Source organism: Euprymna scolopes, chromosome 24, assembly GCF_053919585.1.
Source record: "Euprymna scolopes isolate OS-2025 chromosome 24, ASM5391958v1, whole genome shotgun sequence".
Lineage (NCBI taxonomy): Eukaryota > Metazoa > Mollusca > Cephalopoda > Sepiida > Sepiolidae > Euprymna > Euprymna scolopes.
The window spans coordinates 260,271-287,790 of record NC_136505.1 but is presented as its reverse complement, the minus strand read 5'-3'; the positions used below and the strand labels follow the sequence as shown (position 1 = coordinate 287,790).

The 27,520-nt window shown below is 41.9% G+C and overlaps 1 protein-coding gene across 3 annotated transcripts in view; it reads right to left on the bottom strand.

The window, feature by feature from the left end:
• The window catches only part of LOC145246549 (uncharacterized), a 73,184-nt gene that overhangs the window by 24,355 nt on the left and 21,309 nt on the right, over positions 1-27,520 (bottom strand). Inside the window, exon 1 of one of the 3 annotated variants that reach the window (XR_013863129.1) lies at positions 2,302-3,009. The exons of 1 other annotated variant lie outside the window; for it this stretch is intronic. The gene's annotated coding sequence lies outside the window, so the exon portion shown is untranslated. Of the gene's footprint in view, positions 1-2,301; positions 3,010-27,520 lie in introns of those variants that run through there. One more of the 3 variants, XR_013863127.1, reaches the window with a different exon arrangement.

The following is a 27,520-nucleotide window of genomic DNA, read 5'->3' as shown; positions in this document are numbered from 1 at the left end:
AATGTCCCTTCTATCACGAGTGTCGGCGCGCACTGAAGTCCCTCTTAAGAGTGAAGGAAAGCCTCTCTAACACTCTGCTGTTGTCCCAAAAGGCATTATATCGGGTTTTAGTGAGGGGATCCATAACGGATGTCATCGGTGAGAGGCTCCCTTTGACAATCTGGCCTTGGGCGCCTGGGTCAGGATGCCTCACTAACGACGAGGCTTCTTTGACCTGGCTGGTAATTCGGGATGCTCTCTGGGTCGGTAAGAGACTCCACTCAGCTGGCTTGGTAGACTCGCCTATTTGTAAACGGTGCGGCGATGAAGACGAGACTTTATGTCACGCCTTCGTTTATTGTCGCATCGTGGCGCCGCTGATTGAATTTTTTACAGGTCTCATGGTCCGCATACTGAATACATCCTCATTAACCTTGGTTCCTATCAATGTCTGTAACAATTGGGCTCCGACACCGGATAGGCTCAGAAAAGAATTGTTTAACCTTGCTAGCAGTGATGAGAGGTGTTATCTGGAACACACGTATGAAAGTGGTCTATGGATCTGAGGACTTCGCTCCCCTCGACCTTATACGATTCTTCCGTCATTATTTGAAGGATCGTATCAAGGCCGAGAGAGATAGACTCTCTTCGTCAGACTTTGTTGAAAGGTGGGTGTCAGTTGCGCGTGTGTGTCGGGTGAGAGAAGCAAGTCTTGACTGGTTCTTGGATGTTCCTTAAGAAAAAGAATTTTGGGTAACAGAAACGAACATCAGCTCTGATGCGTTTTTAGTCCAGAGTAGGTCACGATATAGGAAAGAGTAGGACCATTATTTAGGCTTCTGTGTTCATAACCTAGCTAGTGTGTGATAGCGTTCATTAGGCCCCTTTTTAAGTTTGTCCCTGTTTTTTTTTTCTTTTTTTTTTTAACCCCACTCCCCTCCCCAATTAGGTGACAGATCGCTTGATTCGCCAGAGATGCGGGTTCCCTTTCGAAGTTTTCGTAAGAGGTGTTTTAAATAAAGCGTTCGGACCCGCATCACCCTTTCGACTGGCGAATCGGTGTATCTGCCATAGTTTAACAACGGGGGGGGGGTCTTTTGTTACTAACATTGTAAATATTTCATTTTTATTTTATATATAAAATTTTTATCTTCCCAAACACCCCTTTCTTATGGGTTTTAATTAGGTTATCATGGTATGATGTTCTTATGGTGATTGATGAAGGATGTATACGCTGATGGATGTATAGTACGAATGTGGTATTATGGTGTAAGTAGAGTGAAAGTAGGAACTATTTAGGTTAGATTAGTTAGCACTAGTCAGAGAAGATCGTCCTTTCCCCTCCCCCATCTTCGGCCTTGTGCCAAATTTTTCTGATTTTTTACCTTGTAAATTTTCTGAAAATAAATATCAGTGTGGAAAGTGCAGAGAGAAGAGAACAGTTGGATTTGAGTTTGAGACTTTTGATCTGAGGTTGAGTTCAAATTCAACGCCAATTTAATTTTTTTTTTTAAAGGATTTTTATAATAGTTTTATTTAACTTCAAAATTTAGCTGAAGTGAGAACATTTTTCATAACTTTTTTTTTTTTCACAGGTAAAAATATTTTTTTCCTTTTGGAAATTAACTTTAGTCTTTAATCTTTCAAATACAATCAAAAAGTAATCGGAACACCACAAAAAGAAATATGATAAATCGGCTTTCAAAACTAGGTCACCCTATCTTTATTCATCTATTTTTGCCCGTACATAAAAACTATTTAACAATGCAAAAAACTGAACACTTTTTTTATTTTTTGAAAACTTATTATTTCAAATCTTAGCAAAAGATTCCTTCACAATGCGAATATGAGAAGTCACTTGTGCAATGTGCATGCGCGAACGCATGTTAGAAAAGCGTTAATAAAAGTGATGAAATGGCGCAAAATAGTCCTAGGCTCGAGGGGTTAATACCATGCAAACGGTAAATTTGTGATGGGTTTAAATGCCAGATTCGTTTTCAGCGGCTTCAAATAACCCCTAAAAACACCAACTAGAATGGTGGGCGTTATGTTACAGTTAAAATAAACATTTACCTAATTACATATAATAAAAGTTGAAAAGTGTTGCTATTTTAAGATGTATATTTTTATTTAGTGATCTGATTTTCGGCGCTATTTGTATTTCGCGTATTAATTTACTTGAAATTAAATAAGTCGTGAATACGGAAATAAAGTAATACTATGATCAAAGAATCTACCTTAAAATATCTTTAAATACTTTTGGAAAGTTAATAAAAACACATTTATAAATAAGCAAGCAAATTAAAATTACATTATACTTACTTATCTTCTTTCGTTTATTTGTTTTAAATAATCAAGCGACCAAAGAATATTTCAAGTTACTGTTGTGATAATTTAAGCCAATCCCGCAGTTAAAATTCAAAATGGCGACTTTTAAAATTGGTTATCCTCAAGCCTGTCGGTAACCGGTGAAAACTTTGAAAAATCCCCTCTGTTTTTTTTTCTTTTTTTTTTTTTTTTTTAGATAAAACTAACTAGGTGTTTTGATTAAAATGTTTGTATGTAAATGTTTCCCTATTTAAATAACAAAAAACAAAAAAATTATTTAATTTCAAGTAAAACAAATGGTACCTACGTAATTATCACGCCGCAAATAGTAACACATTCACAATTTACGGAAAACAAGGTAGAAAATTAATTAATGATAAAAAAGACATTTGTAAAATCTAGCGATTTGGTTTCAAAGTATTATGATTCGAATTGGAGAGTTAACACAGGAGGTAATTAAGTTTTCGATTTATCGGAAATCTAATGCCAAAATTCAATCAAAAAGAATAAAATCCAAACAGTAAAAAAATATTTTTTTTTTTTTTGCATTCGTAAATTATGTGGTAATTACGCATAAAAGGAGACCCTAACGTTCAAACACCTCGCCAGGTGGCGCTCGCATCTATCAATTGAGGTATGGAAGCTCAAAATGCAATACTTCCGCTATTCGTTGCTTATGCATTGTGTGGAGAAATGCGTGACTTACCTGGATAGACCACGTGCGGGTCGGTCACCAAAAATAAATAAAAAGAAAGAAAAGAAATGGTCAAGACTCTTATTTATAGAGTAGTGATCACGTGAGTTAGAAGAATATGCAAATAGAGGTGAACGATTTTGCGATATAAAAAGCCTGTGTTGTTAAGAGGAGGGGCAGACTGTTGGCAGAAGTCAGTGCTGTCAGACGTGCTTTAGAGTTTTGTTATTATATGCTGTGTTCGATTGTTGGGAGAGAGAAAAGAGAAGAGGAGGAACCAAGAAGACATTCTGCAGATACTTGATTTTGTGTTGGTTTTAAGCTATTTCGGCGCTTGGTGTGCGGTTACTAACAATGGACAGATTCGACATTCGCTTAATACCCGAGTTCGACGGATCTACCACTGGACCGGCTGTCGTTGAATGGATTGAAAAGGCAGAGAAAATCTGTAAACTGTGCAAAATTAAAGAACCAGCCACAGTTATCCCTTTGAGGCTAACCGGAGGGGCCTATGCAGTCTACCAACAACTCGGGGATGAACCAGACTGGGATGAAATCAAGCAGAGCCTGTATACAGCGTTTGGTACAGATCCATTTGTTGCGTGGCAACAGTTCACGAGTCGGACACTTCAACCCAAGGAAACAGTCGACGTGTACCTAGCCGACCTGCAAAAATTATCTGTACTGTTTGGTGGGGTCAACGATAAAATATTAAGCTGTGCTTTTTTGGTAGGCCTACCCGAGGAGGTCAGTAAACTGTTGCGGGCATCATCAAGAATCGATGAATTGTCAACTGATGAGTTATTGGCCCGAGCTCGAAACATCTGTAAGGAACAGGAACCAATTGTAGCAGCAGCTCGTTTTCGACATGGAGGCAATGTGGACTCTCTTCCAGATAGTAATAAGCATGCCACCCCAGTGTGCTATAAATGTGGGGAGGCCAATCATTTTGCTAAAGAGTGCCGGAGTGATAGGAGAGGTGTATATCCACAATCAAAGAGACCAGTGCAATGCTATCGCTGCAATAAGTTTGGGCACATATCTCGCAACTGTTCGGGAAACGAAGTTGGGGGCAAGGTACTATCGCTACCCTTGCCCCCTGCCAACCAATAAACACAGGATTGCCTGTCATTAGCGTTAAACTTGATGATGTGCAGTGTTCAGCACTTATAGACACGAGGTGTTCCCGGTCTATAGTTAGTGCCCATTGCTGTCCGGTGTGGCGGAGGAACCCAGTTGGCGTTATGACCATCAATGGCTTATCACGGGTATGTTGTGGTGAAGGGACAGTCACAATCTGCACTGAGAAGGGTGACACAGCTAAAGTTGACGTTCTGGTGATGCAGGAGAAACCCCTTGGCTACGACATGTTGCTTGGAATTGATGCAATACAAGCACTAGGAGGCGTTACAATCACAGCAGCTAGAGGTATCAGGCTTGGAGAAGGGAAAGACGTCTGTGCAGCCATGTCGATTGAAGAAAACAGCAATGAGGAAGTGCTTCTTCGAAGGAGTACCCGCCAACGACGATTGCCCGCATGTCCTGTTTGTGATCATGAGATCAGGGGGGAGTGTGGAGAAATGCGTGACTTACCTGGATAGACCACGTGCGGGTCGGTCACCAAAAATAAATAAAAAGAAAGAAAAGAAATGGTCAAGACTCTTATTTATAGAGTAGTGATCACGTGAGTTAGAAGAATATGCAAATAGAGGTGAACGATTTTGCGATATAAAAAGCCTGTGTTGTTAAGAGGAGGGGCAGACTGTTGGCAGAAGTCAGTGCTGTCAGACGTGCTTTAGAGTTTTGTTATTATATGCTGTGTTCGATTGTTGGGAGAGAGAAAAGAGAAGAGGAGGAACCAAGAAGACATTCTGCAGATACTTGATTTTGTGTTGGTTTTACATTGTACAGTCTTTTATGGTGCATTTGTAAATAAAGCGAGAGTGAACGGCCATTTTGTTTTGGCATGTGCTAACAGATCATTCAGGTACAATGTTAATCTTGTGCGTTTTTATTCATGTTGATATTTATTAATGTTGATATACTTTAATTGGCGATGATGAGGAACTGTAGGGAAACACGTGACTTATCTAACTAGCACGTGTGCATAATTCAACGGGTTGGTCGTGGAATGAAATGAATGAAGAAGAAAGAAACAAAAATGGCTGCCTTATCTCTTTATATGCCTGCAATGTGACCACTCGATATGCAAATGCGATGCTCCTAGTTGGAGATAAAAGAGCGTTCATTTTGAAGTGGGATTTCGAAGAAGTAAGTTAGATTGGCAAAAGTGCGTTTGGAGTTGAGAGAAGGTGCGTTACTGCGTTACGTATACAGAAGTTTGGAAGTTTGAAATTCGGACAACAGTGTCAAACTTACCCAGGAAATTATTGGTGTGACGGGCAGAAGAAATAACACTCAAGTTATTGAATTTTAAGCTATTTCGGCTCTCGGTGTGTGGTGACTCAAAGGGGCGAAAATGGACAGATTCGACTTTCACTTGATACCTAAGTTTGACAGATCTACCACTGGACCGTCTGTCATCGAATGGGTTGAAAAGGCTGAGAAGATCTGTACACTATGCATAATTAAAGAACCAGCCACAGTCATTCCTCTGAAGTTAACCGGAGGAGCCTATGCAGTCTACCAGCAACTCGGGATGAACCAGACTGAGATGCAATCAAGCAAAGCCTGTATACAGCGTTTGGTACAGATCCGTTGTTGCATGGCAACAGTTCATGAGCCGGCGACTTCACCCCAAGGAAACGGTTGACATGTACCTAGCCGACCTACAAAAGTTATCGGTACCATTTGGTGGGGTCGACGACAAGATATTAAGATATGCCTTTTTAGTAGACTTACCTGAGGAGATCAACAAACTGTTGCGGGCATCGTCACGAATTGATGAATTGACAACAGACGAGTTATTAGCCCGAACTCGAAACATCTGTAAGGAACAGGAGCCAATTGCAGCAGCAACTAGTATTCAACATGCAGCAGTCGAATCGCATGGAAGCAATGTAGATTCTCTCCCAGGTAGTAATAAGCATGTAGGCCCAGTGTGCTATAAATGTTGGGAGGCCAATCATTTTGCTAAGGAGTGCCAGAGTGATAGGAGGTGTGTATATCCACGAGCACAGAGAACAGTACAATGCTCTCGCTGCAATAAGTTTGGGCACATATCTCGCAACTGTTCAGGAAATGACATTGGGGGCAAGGTACTATCGCCACTCTTGCCCATTGCCAACCAAAAACACAGCATCACTGATCATTGGCATTAAAATTGACAATGTGCAGTGTTCAGCACTCATAGACACGGGGTGTTCCCGGTCTATAGTTAATGCACATCACTGTCAGATGTGGCAGTCGGTATTATGACAATCAATGGCTTGTCCCGAACATATTGTTAGTGGATTCCATGAACAAAGCTTCTTTCTTAGAACTGCACACCCGTGGAACTCTGTTCCGTCTGCCTGCTTCCCACCAGACTACAACTTGGATGCCTTCAAGTCCAACGTTAACAAATTCCTAATGAACCGCCCCCTTAAGTAAACACTTCATCAAATCTCCACACTAACGTAATGTACTTGCAATAACCCTTATCCCTGAGTAGCTTCCGGGCCTTGATAAGTGGTGATCACTGTAAAAAAAAAAAAAAGGGACAATCACGACCTGTACTGAGAAGGGTGACACAGCCAAAGTTGATGTTCTGGTGATGCAAGAAAAACCCCTTGGCTATGATATGTTGATTGGAATTGATGCAACGCAAGCACTAAGAGGCGTCATAATCACAGCGACTGGAGGTGTAATGCTTAGAGAAGGGAAAGAAGTCTGTGCAGCCATGTCTATTGAAGAAAAGGACTTCTGTGCTACGTTTGACAACAACGAAAAGGCGTGGACTGCAAAGTGGAAATGGACTATGAGCCAGACACCAGATCGGTTGTGCAACACCATTCCAGAGTATGCAGTTTCCACGAAGAATAGGGCCGCATATGAAGAACTTCAGATGTGGATTAATAACACATGGTTAATACCGTACCCACAGGAACGTCTGGGACCACCCAAAGGATTAATTCCGCTCATGGCTGTTGAACAACCTACTAAAGACAAAATTTGGCCCGTAATGGATTACCGAGAATTGAATCAACATGTTGATGCTTTCACTGGAAACGCAGATGTGTGTGCTGCTAAACTAAGAGAGTGGCGTCAGAAAGGGAGTAATGTAGCAGTCACTGCTGGATTTGAAGAGAGCCTACCTGCAGATACGTGTCCATGAGTCATTTCAGACTGTGATAATCAAGGGAAAGCGATATTGTTTGACATGTTTAGGTTTTGGCCTAAACGTAGCACCCTTAATAATGACAACTATTATTAAAACTGTTTTGATGCAGGAGGAGACCACAGCAAAAGCTGCTTCAGCCTACATTGAAGACATCTACATTAATGAGAATATAATGTCTGCAGATGCGGTTCGAATAAAACTGGAATCATCTGGGTTAATAAGCAAAGACCCTAAGCGCCTAAAAGATGGGGTGCCCATGTTGGGCCTAGAGGTCTGGGAGGAGGGCAATACTTTGCGATGGAAGTGAGGGAGCGTGATTCCAGAGTTACTCAGTGTATTGACAAGATGCATTGTGTTTCGTATTTGTGGTAAATTAGTAGTACATCTACCTGTCTGTGGATGGCTCTGATCGTCAACAGGAGTGTTAAAAAGACGAGTAACTGCAGTAACTAAAGGATGGGACGACATGATGGATAAGAAAATTCGTTTATTGAGCATGAAAGCTAGGCCGGTAAGGTTACATTCGGGCCTATAAAAGGGAGGTAATTGGTTTAGTGCATTACTACAACATCCCCTGTTTAGTTTATTGTGTGTATTTGTGTGTGTGTGCGTGTGTGTGTGTGTGTGTGTGTTTTGTTTTATTTTTGTGTCATTGGTTTGTGGAGTGAGGTCAGTCATTGTATCGTGAGGTTGTTCTCATAGTTCTGCCAGATTTGGTTTGGAGTGGGCCATACTTGCTTTTGTCCCGTGGGGGTGTGTTGCTGTTGGTTTCGTTGGTTTTGTTCTCAGCCTTTGTTTCCTCTGGCTTGGTCATATCATGTGGGGTATCAGGTTCAGGGATTTGAAAACGCACTTTCTTAGTTGCTGGGAAAGGTATGCCAGGCAGGTGGGAGTCTTGCGCCATTAGGCGTTTCGACTATATAACTACTGGGTCCCTCATAATTTTTGAGGATGGTCCCCTTGACTTGACTATGTCTCACATGTCTTTCCACAAAACCATTGCTTCTGGCATAGTGGAGTGAGCTTGTCACATGTCTTATGCCCCAGGATTTTATGAAGTTTTGGAACACATGTCCAGAGTACTAGGGGCCATTGTCAGTCATAATTTCGCCCGAGCGACCAAAAAGTGCGGCATAGTATTTGATCTTGTCTGCCACTACTTTGCTGGTTATAGGCAATGTCATTTCATCGACGATGGGATATTTAGAGTATCTGTTGACAGTGAGTAGATATTGTTGTCCATCAATTTCAAATATGTCGGATGCAAGGAGCTTCCAAGGCTGGGATGGAATGTTGTGTGGGAGCAGTGGTTCGCGCTTGTGCGCATCCTGGTACTCTTGGCATAGTGTGCACGACCTGCACATCCTTTCAATGTCCTTATTGATATTGATCCAGTACACGCATTCTCTGGCAAATCGGTGGGTTTTTTCAATGCCTTGGTAGGCTTGGTGGAGCTGGTGGAGAATGTCTTCTCTCATGGTTTCTGGGATGAGAACTTGTCTGCCTTTAAATAAAATTCCCGATTCGACAGCAAGTGCATCGTGGAAAGACCAGTATGGCAGATCCCTGTAGGTAAATCGCGGATGTTGTCAGGCCATCCTTGGTGTATGACCTCCTTGAGGAGATTCATAGTTGGTTCTCTGACAGTTTCCATCCATAGCATCTTCTACTTTTCCAGTGAGAAGTTGATGGTTGACATGGTTTGATCTTTGTTGACCTCTGCGGTTAGGTTGTCAACCATCTCATCCAGCTCAATTGATTTGTTGTTGTCAGGGTTAGGTAGCCAGCTTAGGGTATCAGCGAATATCACTTCACTGCCCGGTCTATACATGATGTTGTAGCTGTACCCCTAGATATTTAGCAGCATGCACTGTAACCGGTATGGTGCTGAATGCAGTTGCTTGGTGCAGATTGTTACCAGTGGCTTATGGTTCGTGATGACAGAAAAGGCTTTTCCGTGGAGGTATGTATGGTACCGTTGAATACCATGCATCACGGCCAACATTTCCCTTCAATGTTGCTGTACCGGGTTTGTGCATTGGTAAGCGTCTTCGATCCAAATGCAATTGGTTTGCCATTCTGGATCAGGGCTACTCCAAGGCCCTTCTGCGAAGCATCCACCTTGAGCGTTATAGGCTTGGCCTGATCGTAGTACGACAGACATGTGTCCTGGGAGATCATCTCTTTAAGCTGGTCGTAGCATCTTTGGTATCCAAGGTCCTTGTGTGCTTGGGATTTAAGAAGACAGCGTAGTTGGTGTGCCTTCTCAGCATAGTTGGGAATGTATAGGGACAGGTAGTTCAACATACCCAAGAAGCGTTGCAGTTCCCCTTTGTTTTGTGGGTTTGGCATCTTCTTTATATCACGTACCTTGTCCGGGTCTGGCTTTATTCCATCAGGGGTGTAGATGTTCCCCCAAAAAGATATGGTGGGCAGTTTTATGAAGCGTTTCTGGCTGTTAAAAACAAGACCCGTTTCGGCTGCTCGGGTCATGAGCTTGCGTAGATTGATGTGATCTTCGTCGTTTTGGCCAAATACTGCCACATCATCAGCAATACTGGCCACACCATCTAGGCCTTCTAGGATTTGGCCCATTTTTGCTTGGAAAATATCCTGGGAGACGTTAAGGCCAAATGGTAAGCGTCCGAAAGGTGTCCTGCAGGTTGTCAAGAGCTGTGACTCTTCATCCAGACGTATTGACCAGTATCCAGCCTTGGCATCGAGTTTGCTGAATACTTTGGCTTTTGCAAAAGCTAGGTTCAGTTCCTCCAAGGTGGGTATTTTGTGTCGGCATCTCTTGAGGCTTGCGTTAAGGTTCTGTGGATCCACGCATATTTGAGCCGACTCATCTTTCTTTGTGCTGTACACGAGGCTGGAACACCAACCTGTGTGTTCTTCGACCTTCATGAGCACATCTTCCTCAATGAGCCTATTGATCTCCTCCTTTATTTTATCCTTGAGGTGGATGCTGCATTTCGGTGGAGGGCCAATGAAAGGCTCGGCACCTTCCTTCAGTAGGAGTTTGGCAGTCCCACTAAAAGTTCCTATCCTGTCAAACTGATTTGGGAAATCAGACATCAGTTGGGTGATGGACATGATGGGTGCAGCTGGGCATCTTTTGAGGGTGTCGATATGAATTGTGATAAACCTCAGCCTTTCACATTTTGGGAGCCCCACGACTGCCGGTTCTAGTACTTCTACAATGTAGAATAATGTGTTCGTCCACTCCAAGTCCTTGTGTTAACATGGGAAGCTAATAGTTCCCAGGCATCGGATGCACTCGCCTCCATATGAGGTCAGTTTAACGTGTGGACAGGGTTTTAAGATGGACAGGGCTTTTTGAGATTTGCCATACATCTGCTGGAAAGTTCGCAGTGGCAGAGTGTTGCCTGATGCCCCAGAGTCAATTTTCATTTGTAAGGTGTGGTGCGTTAAGGTGGGGTGGGGTGGCTTGATGTTCAGGGTTGTGTAGGCCTGATCCCTAGGTCTCTTAGTAATGCTGTCCATGCATTTTGCACTGATGGTCATGGAGTGGAAGTGCTGCAGGTAAGTGTCCTCATCACTGCCGGTCTCTATATGATAAAAACTTTTCCCATGTGTCCTGCCTTCGGTTCTCTTTGGGGTTTGCTTTCGGTGTCGGTGCTTGCCTTTTCTTCTGTGGTCTTTGGTTTTTGCCTTTCTGCAATATCTGGCCCAGTGTCCCTTGCTTCCACATGTAGAACACTCATCATTACATGCTGGGATTGTCTGGGCTTGTGGTTGGTATTGCAGTTCCCACATTTCCTGCCTCGGTTGATGTTGTCGATTCTTTCAGTTTTTGGCATTCCGAGCTGGTTTAGTTGCTCATGCCCAGCAGTGAGGGCTTTGTATTTCCGATCCTTGGTTAGCATGTTGGCTATGCTATACACCTTTGGTTTGCTATAGAGCTAATTTCTGAAGGCTTCGTATGGTGTTGAGAAAATAATGGGTTCTATTAATCTCTCGCTCAGCTCCTCGTCTGTAAAATCACATTTGTGTAACGAAGTTGTCCAGCGTCTCGTTTTGTTTCTGACGATACTGCATCAGGTGAAGTCTGTGGATTTGGAAGTTTACATTCACCCGGAGTCGACTTTCGAAGAAGTTCCACAGGTGTTCCAGTGACTTCTTTTCCTCGTCAGTGAGCCCACTCCACTGGCGTTTAAGGGCTTGGTCGCCTATACCGCGGCATATTTTCCTAGCTTGCTTTGTGCGTTCAATAATTTCTTTATCTCTATATAGAGGTTCATTTTCTGTTAGAACAGGGACATAGCTTCGCTGATGTCTGGGTCTGACCAGTTCATAGTCGGTAGGAGGTGTGCCATAATTTATTGCTTGTTGATGTTCTTTTGATGGCAAATAATAATATTATCATTGTTATTGTTTGTGTTTTTTTAAAATTATTTTTTATTATTTTTATTTATTTGTTTATTATTTATTTATTTATTATTAAGCTCTAAGGGGTGTATATAATACGTACTCACGCTTTTTTTCCAATATGGAGTCATTCGTATCCCCATGTGGTCACTGGCCGACTGTGCGTACGCGAGTTTTTTTTTTTTTTTTTTTGTCTGTTATTTTCTTTTCTTTGTTGCCGTCGTAGTGTTGTTCTTTCTGAATATATTTATTCATGACTATTTCATCCCACCGCTAGCCACCATGAAGTGTTACTTATTGGAGTGCTATTTATAGGAAATAGTGCCGAACAGAGGGGCGATTAAATTGACGTTTATTGAGCATGAAAGCTAGACCGGTAAGATTACATTTGGGCCTATACAAAGGAAGGTAATTGGTTTAGTGCATTACTACAACAGATAAGGGCGGATTAAAATTAAAGAAAAGTAAGTGCAAGTTTCTCCTTCCTGAAGTAACATATTTGGGTTTCAGGATTAGTAAGGAAAGCACAGCGCCTCTTCCAGACAAAGTAGCCACCATAACAGAGGTACCTCTGCCACAAAACATCATGAAATTAAGAGCCTACCTCGAGGCACTTAACTATTATCATAGTCATTTGCCGAATTTATGAACAATACTGGAACCGCTTCATAGCTTAATGAGGAAGGGTGATCTCTGGGTATGGGGTACTGGACAAACAAGGCCTTTGAAGAAACAAAGAAGATGCTGTGTTCTGCACCTCTTTTAACTCATTTTGACCCATCTAAACCTATTCTAGTGTAAGTAGATGCTTTTCCCTATGGACTGGGAGCTGTAATGGCTCACAAAATGGAAGATGTAAGGGAGATAACCCTGTCCAATATATTACAAAGTTATGAAAATTTTGGAGAAATACCGTTGACAAGTCATGGAGATGTTTCAGGAATACCGTCATTAAGTTATGGAAATTTTTCAGAAATACCGTTGTCAATTTATGGAGATTTTGTGAGAAGTTTTGGAGAACAGTAAAGTACAATTTGAGTCGGATTTTCTTTTTAAGTCATCGCTTTTAAAAGAACTTAAAATGCTATTCGGCTGACTTGTATGTTAAAAGTCGTCGCTTTAAAATGAGGAATTTAAAATTAAATTCGGCTGTATTTGATGAAAAGAAAAACAGTTTTCGCTTTTGGACGAGGAGGTTGAAATGGGTGTTGTGTTAATTAAGTCCCTTGGACAAATTGGAAGTTAGGAAAGCGTCATTTCCCTTTGACACTTACTGTCATGGCTTCTTTTGTAAATAAAGCCTGTGTTCTTAAGCTCTCGTTCTTTCTTACCTATTTTGTACCACAAAAATCCTATCAGATTAACCCACAGCATAACATGATGTCAAGAGGGAGGACTTTTTTTTTCAAAAACAAATCGAATTAAAAATAATGAATAAGTGGTAACATTTGTTTTTCCACACGAGTTAAAAAGAATAATAAAAAACGACCACGTGCGTAGCCGCTAAACACGAAAGTTAAGACAATTATATCAAATCGATATTATTTGGCATAGCAGCTTTATCCCAAGTTCCCCTACAAACAATAAATTGGTCCAGCGCAAACCTCGCCAAACCGATGGACAGATTTATTCGGCAAGTCAAACTTCATTTTGAAGGCCTGATGCACAATGTTAACGACGATATTGTAGTAGTCTAGGTATAGAAGGAAATGCGTGTTCATCTCACGTCGGGTCACTAATTTGTTGTGGTGGTGCAAAATAGGAAAATTGAATTGCTTTGAGAAAGAAACCAACAACGCGCTTATTTGAATTAAAACGAACTAGAATTTATTTCATGAAGAAACAAATTAAATAGAAGGGTACAGCACGTGTTTAGCTGGTGAGAGGGAAAGTCTATTGTTGTAGAGAGAGAGAGAGAGAGAGAGAGAGAGAAAGTCAATCCAGTTTGGTGTGCGTCTCTCGCTGTTAGCTGGTGAGAGGGAAAGTCTATTGTTGTAGAGAGAGAGAGAAAGAGAGAGAGAAAGTCAATCCAGGTTATGGAGATAGAAAACGTGTAAGGTGTACGTACTGTCTGTTGACTGTTGTCCCACACAGTAGCAGATGGTGTGAGGCGTGTGCGGGCGCACGCACCCTGAAAGCGAAGCGGCTGGTCAGCGACCGCTTAGGTCAGAAGGCGACTTGAAAAAGGAAGGAAACGGCTTGTCTCTTGCTTTTATAGTTGTTTCCGGTGGTCTTTTGCACATGTGTGGATTTCCTTCAAAGGGGAAGTGACGTTGCCCATGTGTGTATACGTGCGCGTATATGTGAGTACATAAATATGCAGTGTATATATCTATTATCTTTTAAATATGCAGTGTATATATCTATTATCTTTTTTTTTTAGTAATGTTTTGGGCAGTTTACTGTTCGTCCTGTTTTTTTGCTATTGGTGTTGTTGTTTAAAAAAACGTCAAAAAACGGAGCGTGTTCATACAAAAAAAAGTATTTACTTACGCGTGGAAAAGGCGTTTACTCTTTTTTTAGGCTGACATTTGTTTTGTTTTGTTTTTTGTGTGTGCTGACATGGGCAAAGAGTTGCTTGGATAGTGAAGTGAATTGTTCGTTTAGAAGGAAAATTTTTTGTTTCGTGTTGACATGGTGTGTCAAGTTGACGGTGTCCTCACAAGTGAGTCTGCAGTAGTGTGTGTATATTGCTTGTACGGGCGCTTGTTGCACATTCGTTCATGTTAAACGGTGAGTGTGGTTGCCGGCTGTCAATGAAGCTTCCAGTTGTAAGTATCAGTGTGTGTGGTGTATCTCAACTCGTATCGTTGATTCAACTTCTTCCTATGTGTTGATAGGGATGTCCTGTAATTTTTTCTTTGTTGTTGCGTCTGCTATGCGGAAGAGAATGTGTATAGGCCTATGTGATTTTGATCCTCGTGTTTAAACCGTGAAAAATGTTTGTCGAGCTCAAACTTTTCTTTATATTCGGTATGAAGTTGACAGCTCCGTGTTTATTTTTCTGCCAAGTCTGACGAGGGGTTTCGTCATTGTAGTTCACTTGTTTTTCTTTGTGGAAATGTTCGTTTTTTTTATCAAATAAAAGCACGTCTCGCTCAAAACAATTAATTCCAAAAAGGTAGAGTCACAATGCGTGTTCGTTTCACGTCAGTCGGTCGCCAGTTTGTGGTCTTGTGGCATAAAAGGGAAAATGCGTGTTCATCTCACGTTCGGGTGTCACCAATTTGTAGTGGTGGCGCAAAATAGGAAAAATGAATTGTTTTGAGGAAGGAATGAACGATGTGCATGTATGTGAGTACATGTGTGTACGTTAGCGTGTGTGTGTCTGCACATGAATGTGAGTGTATGTACGCAAACGTGAATATATCTACGTGTGTGTATGTGTGCGCATATGTTTGTGTGCGCGTATGTGTATGACAAGAAAAATGGCTTGAGATGTGAACGCATGTTTTTGTGCGAGACTAGAAAAGGCTCGCACAATATCAAGGTGAGATTTTTAAAAATTCAATTTTCACCCCAAACAAAGCACAGTGCCACTTTGAAATAGTGGGCTACAATCGGGGACATAAGTTGCAGGGGTATTATGAAGGGAGATGAGTAGCAAGATGTTTTTTCACATTACACTTGAACTTCTGCATGTCAGTACAGTTGTGAAAGCAGAATCCCGGAAGGGAGTTCCAAAGTCTAGCAGTTCTGTGGAAGAAACTGTTGGAGTAGAAGGCTTTCTCACAACTAGGGATATCTACTGTAAAAGGGTGGGATTTAGCTGCTTGTCGGGTTTGTCAAGGGTATTCACATCGAGGGATACAAGTGCTTGTAGTTCATCAGAGCATTCACCTTGTAAAACAGGCAGAGGGATGCAACACTTCGTCGATGGGACAGAGGCTGAAGCTTAGATGACAGTTCAGGACCTATTAGGTTGGCGACTCTCTTTTGAACCCTGTCCAGGAGTGAGAGACAAGTAGCAGATGCACCAGCTCAAATGTGGCAACAGTACTCCACACATGAGCGAATGGTGGCCTTGTAAAGGTACAGGATACTTTCAAGCGTAAATAGAAAACTAAAGCCGACAGATGCGATTTCGATAACAACAAAGACGAGTGCATCCTGGAACAAATAATAAAAAGGCTTAGGAGTGCAGACGAAAGAAGAAACCTGATAGCTAAACCAGAATTGACTCTCAAATCAGCCATAGAAAGCATCAGGGCGTACGAAGCCACCACAAAAGACAATTTGCGGTACAAAGATGCCAACGAAGGGAAACACGAAGAATACCACGAGGTATCTCTAAAAAACAAACCCAGCTGCACGAGATGTGGAAAGATTTACAAAAGAAAGAAAGAACAATGTTATGCCTTCAACAAAACACACAGGAGATGTAATGGGTTACACCACTTTGAACAGTACTGTTTAACGAAACTACAAGGTCGGAAGAACAAAAAAAAAATACTCCCAAATCAAGACAGGAGAATAGCTCATACAGAGCCAGGCAGCAAACTCACCCAAATGGATTTAACACGCAACAAAGCTACAGAAAGAAAAAATAAACTTAGCAATCAAAGAAAGCGACGAATCTGACCAAAACGACGATGACATATACTTATACATAGTAAATGGAGACAATGACAAACGCGAAGAAAATTTTGCCAATATAGACTGCGAAGACGCAGAAAATAAAAGACATAAAATACGAATGAAAGTCGACACAGGGGCAAACGGAAATATCCTGTAGGGGAATAAATAAGAGCACCGGATTACCGGTGTAGGGTAAGGAGTGAGGTCCCTTGAAAAAAGAAGAGGAGAGTCCGTACACATAAGGCACGGACGCAAAAAGTTATTCTCCTTAGAATACAGTCCTCACTCCTCCTGTAAACCCCACTATTGAAGTGAGTAATCTTTTTACCTTAATGTTCTGAATTGCAGTGTTGTCATGTTTTCATGTTTGTTAATAAATTCTTGTCGTTTATACTTGTTGTACGTTTCGTAATTATTAAAGCTGGTTGGTAGTTTTGGGACTTGGAAGAACCTAAACCCGTACCAACAATCCTACCTGTCAGAATATATAATAAAATATACCCACAAAATGGCTACCGGAAACCGGACAAAATAAAAAATGGACTAAGGGAGATAACCCCTACCTACTCAAAACAAGAGTTAACTACCTTGTGGGTCGCTAATGGGACACAAATAACGCACTATGGTTCTATAATACTAAAAATAAGACACAAGGATTCAGCAACCATCAAAGCTAATTTTTTTTATATGTGACAGTGACACCACAATACTGGGTCTAAGACCATGCATACGACTTGACCTAGTAACTGTCAACTGCAGGCAGCATCACTAAAGAGAACATTTACGAAAGCCAAACAATCAAAATTGGATTGTCAAATGGTTCTTCTATGCCTCAAATTGTCAAATGGTTCTTCTATGCTTCAGAACAATCTCACTTGACCGCCATCTGCCATCCCCGGCAGAAATCCTATACAATAGGAAAATAAAATCAAGACTCCTAACCCTGTTAAACACGGACACTCCAAAAGATAATGAGATCAGGGAACGACTGTGGGCCAAAAGCAAAAAACAACGACACTACAACAAGAGTGCAAAAGACCTCCCTGAATTAATCATTGGTAGTAAAGTGTCTGTCATACAGGAAAATGACACCTGTCGACAGTGGTCGAGAAATGCACCGAACCATGCAGCTACATCGTCAAAATGCGCAATGACGGAAGATTGCTGAGACGCAACAGACGACACCTACAAAAGCTATATAATCCCCGGAGACAAACCATGTGTAACACACCCACGCAACAGAACAGTTGAGATAATATAACACCACCGTCCCAACAGCACCCTGACACATTGGAGGCCAGAGCTCCATCTAACATCAACAATGGATACATCCCATCAGACAATCCAAGTCAACCAATTGAACCGAACCAACAGCCAGAAATAACGATCCAGGGCCGACCCAAATGAACACGGCGAACCCCCCAGAAATACAAGGACTGTATACTATTCAAATAGACAATAAATGATATATATATATATATATATATATATATATATATATATATATATATATATATATGGTAATAAACACCTTTTCTCAACGAAGAGGATGTAACAGTAGGATAACTCTGTAAATTATTAGAGTTACCTCCCTTGTATTGAGTCGTAGAGGTGGTGGTTGTTCCTCCAAGATAGCTGAATAAAGCAGTTACTCGTAACCTTGTGTCTTAAGTGTATTCATTAAAATTATATACGTAACGTCGTATTTCAAATACCATCGTGCCATTCCCTGTCAAAAGCCTTAGATATATCTAGAGCTACCGCTCTGCCCTCCCTGTTTTTGTGAATGGTATATACGTTTAGTGATTACAGTTAGGATATCTGCTGTGGAACGGGCTTGCCTAAATCTATATTGATTGTCGGTCAGAGGTTTAGCAGCTGTAAGATGATGGATAGAGCTTGATTAATTAAGGACTCAAATATTTTGGCGAAAAGCGAGAGAAGGCTAATGGGACGATAATTTAAAGATATCTTTTGTTGTGGGCTAGTACCAAAGGACAAAAAATAAGTGATACATTCATCTTTCGGCATGAAGACAGTCGAAAACTACATAAAATACTTTAGACAATATACGAACCCAAAGTCACATTTTTGCATAGCAAGACACGAACTGCTGCAGTGCAGGCAAAACTTAGATGAATCAGCACACTAATTTTTGAAACGGCTGCGTCAAATAGTCAAACAGTGTGAATACGACCAAATAGTGAAGGATACCTTTATAGTCAATCTCTTCATATTTGGAATTTATCTAAAGTCAGCACAGATATCCTTAATCAAAGAAGGTAATGATTTGACAATAGTGAGAGCGCTACGCACAATAGAGACAAAGGAGGTGACTTGCAAGCAAGTTGAAGCACTACGCACCCCAGTGGAAGAGAGCAGTACACTTTCTATTCAGGCTAGGAATAGTAAAAAGCCAACATGGTGGGGATATTGTGGAAAAGGACATCCTCGAGGAGAATGCCAAGCAAAAGGAAAATCACGCATGATATGTACAAAATAGAACACTTTGCCAACGTTTGCTGCTCCAAGATGGGTGATAAAAAACGAGCACAGAAAAGAACGACATAACCACAGTAATATAAAAACAAGCGAACCCACATGGTGACAAGATGAAAATAACAGTAGTAGTTCAAAAGAAGACATTCATTTCCACTCCATTCAGCAGTTGCCATCATCCACTACTGAAGCATAAGCTAAATTAAAAATTGGCAATAGTCAAAGGCAAATAGACATCGATGATCGATATAGGTGCTACAGCAACCTTTTACCTAAGGAAATATACAAAAAACTACATGGAGTACCACTCAAAGCAAAAGCTATACAGTTAATTACTTCGGTGGAAGAATGATTGACCAAGAAGGAACATGCCAGCTAGGGGTAATATTCCACAACAAATTTGTCGGTACATTGCATGTTGGGAATTCAAAAGGGCCCATATTGATAGGGTTACAAAAATCACGGGAGTAAGGGCTAGTGACCCTAAACTTAGCTGCACACAGTTTAAAATCATCAGGTGCAAACAAAAATAGAAAAACCCGTTCCAATGCCAAGATTGAGTTGGAAAGAGAATTTAAATGAAAGAAAAAAAATCATTCAGGAATTTTCTGACATATTTGATGCTATTGGTTGTCTACCTAGTGAATATACTATTCATATGGACCCTGAAGTACCGACAGTTGTACACACACCACGACGAATCCCGATAGCTCTCAAAAAGAAGTTCGAAATGGAATTAGACTCCTTAGTGGCACAAGGCATATCTCCAATGATTGAATCAACATCATGGGTGAACTCATTTGTGTGCGTGACTAAAAACGACGGTTCAGTCAGACTATGTCTATACCCTCGGGACTTAAAGCAGTGTGCAGACCACATTATGCAACTTCAACGTTTGAGGATGTAACTGCTGATCTAAATGGCGCAAGATGGTTCACAACCATCGACATTAAATCTGGGTACTGGCATTTAAAAATGAACGAGAATTCCATACAACTTACGACATTTATAACACCATATGGTTGATACATGTTCAACAGGTTTCCCATGAGAGGAAAATGTGCCCAGGATGAATTTAAGAGGGCCATGCAAAAGAATTTCGGTGATCTGAAAAAGTACTTTCTGTATGTGATGACATAATTATATATGGATTCGAAGAAGATGGTAGTGATCACGATGAAGCGTTTAAACAACTAATGCTTAGGGAAAGAGAAAAAAACTGCAAATTCAACTCAGAAAAAATTGTGGTAAAACATCCGAAATACCCTTTTTTGGTCACATCATTTCGAAACAGTTCCCGATGATTACATAACGAAGGCCGACAGCGAACTCGGGAACGCTGATCATGCAGTGATAGTGGTTGAAATCGCCCTAAACTCTAGAGCCAAAACTGAAGAGCCAGTGCTCAAAACAACGAGATATTATAAAATTGCTGACTGGGAAGCCATCAGGTAACTAATCAGAGATGCCCCATGGGGAAATATTTTTTCTCTCCCTGCTAAAGTGTGCAAACGAGAAAACTGACTGGTTCAAAACTGCAATCGAAGCACATGTTCCCATGCGGAAATTTTATAGTAAGCCCTACTCTCCCCAATGGATTACTTCGACTTGCGCAACTGCCATTGCTCAAAAGCAGCATGCATACCGCAGATTTAACCGACATAAGTCCAGTTCAAACAGACTGAAGTATATAGAAGCTAGAAATAACGTTAAGAAAGAAATAGCGACAGCTAAGAGAGAATTTACGGAAACCACTAAAAAACGTATCGAAGCACAAAAAACTAGGAACTCGAGACTTCTGGAAAATCTACAACAGTGTAGTAAATAATGGACAATCAATAATTTCCCCACTAACCAACAATCACGAGGTTGTCTCCTCAGCCACCGAGAAGGCTAACATGCTTGTCAGTCGGTTTGCCTCAAACTCCACACTGGACCCTTCCAACCACCCCCTACCTGACTTTCCTATGTGGACAGACGCCACGCTAGACGATCTGAAAATCGCCCCGGCTCAGGTGCATGCTATCATAAAAAACCTTGACACTTATAAATCATGTGGACCCGATCTCATCCCAGCTGTGCTATTAAAAAATGCTCAGCCGAAGTAGCTCCAGTTCTCTCCAAACTCTACAACAAATGCCTTAATGAAGCTTGCTATCCGGGCTGTTGGAAAACTGCTTCTGTTATACCAGTATTCAAGAATTCTGGCGAAAGGACCGACCCATTAAATTATCGCCCCATTAGCCTCCTCCCACTTTTTGCCAAAATATTTGAGACCTTAATTAACCACGCTCTAGTCCATAACCTTACAGATGCTAAACTTCTGACTGACCAACAATATGGATTTAGACAAGCCCGTTCCACAGCAGACACCCTAACTGTAATCTCTGAACGCATATACCATTCACTGGACAAAGCGGGAGAGTGCAGAGCGGTAGCTCTAGATATATCTAAGGCTTTTGACAGGGTATGGCATGAGTATCTCCTCAGGAAAATTAGATCATACGGTATCACTGGTAGAATACTTAACATAATTAAATCCTTCTTAGATAAGAGAAAAACCCAGGTTGTCCTCGACGGTCGTACATCTAAACAATATGATATAAATGCGGGAGTGCCCCAGGGGTCTATCCTTGGACCTCTATTGTTCCTGATATTCATAAATGACCTCCCCGACAAAATTGCCTCTGAGATGGGTATATATGCTGATGACACTACACTCTATAACAGGCACGATAGGAAGACGAATGAACACATTTCTAAAGAAATGGCAGAGACACTAGAGGAAGACCTCCAATCTGTAGTGGAATGGAGACAAAAATGGTTGGTCACGTTCAATGCCGCCAAGGCTAAACTAGTTTCCTTCAATAATTACAAGAAACCTTCTCTATCACCTATAGCAATGGCCAACGACTCTTTATCTGAGAGTACAGCTTTCAAACTGCTTGGCCTAAGGTTCACAGGAAACATGAGTTGGAACAATTACATTGAAGGCATTGCCAGAGCCGCTGCAAGAAAAGTGGGCTCTCTCTACCGTACTAGAGAACTACTAACACCCGAAAGTTTCCTGTACCTCTATAAGGCCACCATTCGCCCATGTATGGAGTATTGCTGTCACATTTGGGCTGGTGCATCTGCTACTAGTCTCTCGCTCCTTGATAAGGTTCAAAAGAGAGTCGCAAACCTGATAGGCCCTGAACTGGCATCTAAGCTTCAGCCTCTGTCCCATCGACGAAATGTTGCATCCCTCTGTCTGTTCTAGAAGTATTTTAGTGGTGAATGCTCTGACGAACTGCAAGCACTTGTGCCCCCACAACGTGAGTACCCCTGACAAACCCGACAGGCTGCTAAATCCCACCCCACACTCTAGAGATCTCTAGATGTAAAAGATCTTTCTACTTTAATAGTTTCTTCCACAGAACCGCTAGACTTTGGAATTCCATTCCAGGTCCCTGCTTCCCCAACATTACTGACGTGCAGAAGTTCAAGTGTAACGTGAACTGATATCTTACTGCTCAAATCCCTACATAGTACCCCAGTAGTTGTTGCCCCTGATAGTAGCCCCTACATCAAAGTGGCAATTTGCCTTGTTTGGGGTGAAAATGTAAAAAAAAACAAAAAACAAAAACAGGATATAAAACCTGATCCTTAGGAAGTAAAGGCGATTATGCAAATACAACCATCTGAGGATGTAAAACAACTCACCATTTTTCTAAGATTGGTTAATTACCTGAACAAATTTCACCATGACTCGCAACTGTAGTGAAAATTGAATGTGACTGCAGTCACGGAGGTGGGCTGCAATAGCTCGAAACCTGAGCGATGGAAGACGAGAAGGCGACGAATCAGCAGGTTCCAATGCGCATTAATTTGCATAAATGAGATTATATAAGGCCGGGAGTTAAGATGGTTGGGAGAGTCAAGCTGTTGAGTTCTCAAGAACCGGATGAAACCTGGTTAGAGCGGAGAGTGTCGCTGAGAATCGAGTTTCAGGTTTGTTTGTTTTTCGATTAGGAGCTATTTCGGCGTTAAATATGGAACCAATGCGGCCGAGATGAAATGGGAAATGTTAAATGATTCGCGTCGAACCTGGAAAATTAAAAAGCGTTGTCAAAGAGAGAATTGAATGAGTCGTGTCAAACTGCAAAGGTTGAAGATATGAAGTTGTAATAAACTCACAAGATGAAAGGTAGATTTAAACTCGTTTTATTAGTCGTTGTTTAGACGATGATACTTCTGTAATGGTGTTTTCACATGCGTAGTGAAACCCGGATGTTAGTTGGTTTCTTAGTTCAAGGGACACTACTCTGTCTGCACATGTTACATACATTATCCCTCCACCCATAGTTCCGAATTACTTGTTTATGTGACATAGTCTTTCAAGTGCTTCGGTTTGTTTTTTGTTCTTTCACTACATCTAATGGTTTCTCTTACTGGGGCCTCCTACTGTGTATTCCCCACTCCATTTGTTGTTTCCTGGCCCGGATTGAAGCTACCTGGACTACTGGTGCCTGAGGTCAGTGGGATCCCCCAGTCTGTATCCAAATTTTGATTTCTATTTTGTGGACTTGTTCTTCCTATTTCCGAAGCTCTATCTGCGTCCAGCTCCATCTGTTTTTTTACATGGTCCACCTGTCTCCTTACCACTGTCCCCGACTCCAGTTTAATTTCATATGACACTGGACCTGTCCGTCTCTTGACCACTCCCTTTTTCCATCTTGGTCCTGTATAGAAATTTTTGGCCCAGACTAATTCACCTTCTCTAAATTCTCGTATGCTCCGAGAGTTGTTATGATATTTCTTTTGAATTTCCTGGTGTTTTCTCATACGCTCCCTCACTGTAGTTTTCTGCGGAATGATCCAATCCAAAACTGTCTTTATTTTCCGGTTCATTAATAATTCTGCTGGTGATATGCCAGTGACCGTTTCTGGTGTGGAGTTATATGACAACAAGAAACGGCTCAGTTTTGAACTTAGGGAGCCTTTCTCATGACTCATTTTTTTTCATTCCTTCCTTAAAAATCCGCACATATCTTTCAGCCAATCCATTTGAAGAGGGGTGTTTTGGTGCTGTTGTGATATGTTGGATTCCTTGTCTTGACATAAATGCTTGGAATTCTTCATCTACAAAAACGGCTGCATTATCCGTTACAATTTTTTGGGGCAACCTGTGAGTTGCAAAACATCTTTGTAGGTGTTCCAGGGTGGCGTTTGTGGTGGATGAGTTTGACATGTAGACGTCTAACCATTTGCTGAAAGCATCCACTATTAACAGAAACATGTGACCTTTAAATGGGCCTGCATAATCTATGTGAAGTCTGGACCACTCCTCTTCAGGGATTTCCCAAGGATGTAAAGGTATGGTTACTGGCATTTGATTGGTTTGTTGACACTCATAGCAATTCCTCACCTTAAATTCTATTTCCTGGTCTAATTTTCGCCACCAGAAATAGCGTCTGCTCAGCCCTTTCATTTTTACAATTCCTGGATGTCCCTCATGGAGTGCCTCTAAGAGTTCTTTCCGCCCTTGTATTGGTACTACTACTCGCTTTCCCCACAGTAAGCATTCTTCCACAATTCCCAATTCATGTCTTCTATTAAAATAAGGGTGCCAATCTTCTGTAGTAGGACACTTCTCTGGCCACCCATTTTTTACATAGTCCAGCACCTGTTTTAGGGGTTTATTCTTTTTTGTCCACCTGGCGATTTCTTGATGTGTAACAGGAGCTTGATCCAGGTAGTCTAGCAGCATAATGTTCTCTGGTATGGGCATTTCTCCCAGTGTTGTAGATCTTGGCAACCTACTCAACCCATCGGCATTTCCATTTTTTCTTCCTTCCCGATATTCTAGCTGGTATGAATATGCAGATAGGATTACTGCTCAACGTTGAATTCTCGCCGAACTGATCTCTGGGATTTTCTTATTTTCTTTAAAATATCCCAAGAGCGGCTTATGATCAGTATATAATGTGAATTGCCTTCCATACAGATACTGGTGAAATTTTTTCACCCCAAAAACTACTGCCAATGCCTCCTTATCAATTTGGGCTTAATTCTTTTCTGCTGGTGTGAGGTGTGGAGAAATGCGTGACTTACCTGGATAGACCACGTGCGGGTCGGTCACCAAAAATAAATAAAAAAGAAAAGAAACGGTCAAGACTCTTATTTATAGAGTAGTGATCACGTGAGTTAGAAGAATATGCAAATAGAGGTGAACGATTTTGCGATATAAAAAGCCTGCGTTGTTAAGAGGAGGGGCAGACTGTTGGCAGAAGTCAGTGCTGTCAGACGTGCTTTAGAGTTTTGTTATTATATGCTGTGTTCGATTGTTGGGAGAGAGAAAAGAGAAGAGGAGGAACCAAGAAGACATTCTGCAGATACTTGACTTTGTGTTGGTTTTAAGCTATTTCGGCGCTTGGTGTGCGGTTACTAACAATGGACAGATTCGACATTCGCTTAATACCCGAGTTCGACGGATCTACCACTGGACCGGCTGTCGTTGAATGGATTGAAAAGGCAGAGAAAATCTGTAAACTGTGCAAAATTAAAGAACCAGCCACAGTTATCCCTTTGAGGCTAACCGGAGGGGCCTATGCAGTCTACCAACAACTCGGGGATGAACCAGACTGGGATGAAATCAAGCAGAGCCTGTATACAGCGTTTGGTACAGATCCATTTGTTGCGTGGCAACAGTTCACGAGCCGGACACTTCAACCCAAGGAAACAGTCGACGTGTACCTAGCCGACCTGCGAAAATTATCTGTACCGTTTGGTGGGGTCAACGATAAAATATTAAGCTGTGCTTTTTTGGTAGGCCTACCCGAGGAGGTCAGTAAACTGTTGCGGGCATCATCAAGAATCGATGAATTGTCAACTGATGAGTTATTGGCCCGAGCTCGAAACATCTGTAAGGAACAGGAACCAATTGCAGCAGCAGCTCGTTTTCGACATGGAGGCAATGTGGACTCTCTTCCAGATAGTAATAAGCATGCGACCCAAGTGTGCTATAAATGTGGGGAGGCCAATCATTTTGCTAAAGAGTGCCGGAGTGATAGGAGAGGTGTATATCCACAATCAAAGAGACCAGTGCAATGCTATCGCTGCAATAAGTTTGGGCACATATCTCGCAACTGTTCGGGAAACGAAGTTGGGGGCAAGGTACTATCGCTACCCTTGCCCCCTGCCAACCAATAAACACAGGATTGCCTGTCATTAGCGTTAAACTTGATGATGTGCAGTGTTCAGCACTTATAGACACGGGGTGTTCCCGGTCTATAGTTAGTGCCCATTGCTGTCCGGTGTGGCGGAGGAACCCAGTCGGCGTTATGACCATCAATGGCTTATCACGGGTATGTTGTGGTGAAGGGACAGTCACAATCTGCACTGAGAAGGGTGACACAGCTAAAGTTGACGTTCTGGTGATGCAGGAGAAACCCCTTGGCTACGACATGTTGCTTGGAATTGATGCAATACAAGCACTAGGAGGCGTTACAATCACAGCAGCTAGAGGTATCAGGCTTGGAGAAGGGAAAGATGTCTGTGCAGCCATGTCGATTGAAGAAAAGGACTTCTGTGCTACATTTGATGACAACGAAAGGGTGTGGACTGCAAAGTGGAAATGGGCCATGGGCCAGGAACCAGATCGGCTGTGCAACACGATTCCAGAGTATGCAGTTTCTACCAAGAATAGGGCCGCATATGAAGAAGAACTTCAGATGTGGATTGACAACGGTTGGTTAATACCATACCCACAGGAACGTCTGGGACCACCCAAGGGATTAATTCCGCTCATGGCTGTTGAACAACCTACCAAAGAAAAAATTCGTCCCGTAATGGATTACCGAGAGTTGAATCGGCATGTTGATGCATTTACCGGAAACGCAGATGTGTGCGCTGCTAAACTGAGAGAGTGGCGTCAAAAAGGGAGCAATGTAGCACTTCTGGATCTAAAGAGGGCCTACCTGCAGATACGTGTCCATGAGTCATTATGGCCGTTTCAGACAGTACTACTCAAGGGAAAACTATATTGTTTGACACGTTTGGGTTTTGGCCTAAACGTAGCACCCTTGATTATGACAACCATTATTAAAACTGTTTTGATGCAAGATGAGACCACAGCAAAAGCTGCTTCAGCCTACATAGATGACATCTATGTTAATGAGGACATAATGTCTGCGGATGCAGTTCGAATAAAACTGAAAGCGTTTGGGTTAATAAGCAAAGACCCTAAGCGCCTAAAGGATGGAGTGCCCGTGCTAGGCCTCGAGGTCTGGGAGGAGGGCAATACGTTGCGATGGAAACGAGGGAGCCCACTTCCAAAGTTACCCAATGTATTAACAAGACGTACTGTGTTTTCTATCTGTGGTAAATTGGTAGGACATCTACCTGTCTGTGGATGGCTCCGATCGGCAACAGGAGTGGTGACTACAGTAACAAAAGGATGGGACGATGTTGCGGATGATGATTCTCTCCAACAAATGATGGCTGAAATGTTGTCCAGAGTGCATAGGAATGACCCTGCCCGGGGTGAGTGGCAAGTGTCTGGAAACGAACTAAATGCATGGGTTGACGCAAGTTCGTTGGCTACAGGTGTCGTGTTGGAGCAACTAGGTGTTGTTGTGGAAGATGCATGCTGGCTTCGTCCGAAAAATGATGCCCAACATATAAATTTGGCAGAACTTGATGCCACGTTAAAAGGTCTTAATCTCGCATTGCAATGGCAGACTAATGTTGTGCATCTCCACACTGACTCATTGTGTGTTTACCAT